Source organism: Bos indicus, chromosome 16, assembly GCF_029378745.1.
Source record: "Bos indicus isolate NIAB-ARS_2022 breed Sahiwal x Tharparkar chromosome 16, NIAB-ARS_B.indTharparkar_mat_pri_1.0, whole genome shotgun sequence".
Taxonomy (NCBI): Eukaryota; Metazoa; Chordata; class Mammalia; order Artiodactyla; family Bovidae; genus Bos; species Bos indicus.
The window spans coordinates 59381215-59382760 of record NC_091775.1 but is presented as its reverse complement, the minus strand read 5'-3'; positions in this window follow the sequence as shown (position 1 = coordinate 59382760).

Genomic DNA, 1546 nt, shown 5'->3' with positions numbered 1-1546 from the left:
AGAGTCTGCTTAGGTCTCAGTTGAAAAGTGAAAGTATCAGTTGCTCAGTTGTATCTGACTCTTTGTGACCCCATGAACTGTAGCCTGCCAGGCTCCTCTGTCCATGGAATTCTCCAGGCAAGAATACTGGAGTGGGTTGCCATTCCCTTCTCCAGAGGATCTTCCCAATGCAGGGATCGAGTCACAGCAGGCAGCCAGGGACAACCTGTCTGAGCCATCAGGGACAACCTCATTATAAGTCATCCATTGCTTCTGCTCAAACTTTCTGTCTTCACTTGCTTACGTATGTATCCCTCAAGAACTGCTCCCATTAAAGCTTCTGCATGAAGCTTCTAATCTAGGAATTCATTGTTACAAAGAGCAGTTGTAGGAAGCTGACTTTCAAAATGGGTTTTGGAGATAGGTCTGTCATTGGATCTCTGGCAAGGAAAAACTCATCTCTGGTAGTAGATAGAGTTGAATTTACCCCTGAGATGCTGTGGCAGTACAGTTGTTAGAATCAGCGAGATTTCTGTGCAAATGTTAAGTAGAATGATATGGGATATCCATAGAAGGGGATACATGCCCTGGTGCAATGTTTCTCATGATTGAAGGGATAAGGGAAATGTAATTATAAGGACCATGGAATTGGGTGCCTGTTGCTGAGCACCATTGATTTTTGAAAGATAAATAATGACAGGCTCAGATGATTAATCACCATTTCAAGACAAAACATGAAAGCTAGAGGGCCTTCTTAGCTGCACTTAGAGAAACCCTGGTCTCCTACAACCAGAGTACATAGCAAGAGAATAAAAACCTAGGCTCAGGACTTAATCATTAAAGTAGTAGAGCTTCGGATTGGATTGAATTCTCAGCCTCAGTAAGTCCCTATGCCAAATACAGGGCCCTAATGGGGAAGAAATAGGATGCTGAGACTTGAAATGGGCTAAGTAGATACAGTAAAGACCTTGACTTGCTAGGCCTTCAGAAGTCCCCTCCTCCCATCTGCCTTGTTAGGAGACAGTATCCCTGCCTTTGCTTGAAGATGTTGCAGAGACCTCAAATGAGACACTCACTTTATAAGGCAATGCTTGCCTGCCTCAGGATCACTCCCAGAACCCCTCTTGGCAACCAATCCAATAAGGAAGATTGAATCTCAGTAAATCAAACTAGAGATGTGCTAAGCTTGCTGTAGAAGAGAGAGGGAATATTCCAAAGGATCTGTAAGGCATGGCTAATTGATACTTGTAGTAGCTGATACCAAATGCACGGGACTGAATCCTGGAGTCCTGGGTCTAGAAGGACAGAATATAAGATTAGATAATACAGGCTAGTAAAGCTAGCCTGATTAGCTAGATTGATGAAGCTTATCAATACAGGAACAGTCTTCTTTTTATATGATTTAACACCCTTACAAAGACCTAAGAGATGTTACCAACCTATTGCTAGAAGGACTTTAGGATCTGGAAAAAGGCTGCTGCTAAGTTGCTTCAGTCGTGTTCAACTCTGTGTGACCCCATAGACGGCAGCCCACCAGGCTCCCCCATCCCTGTGATTCTCCAGGCAA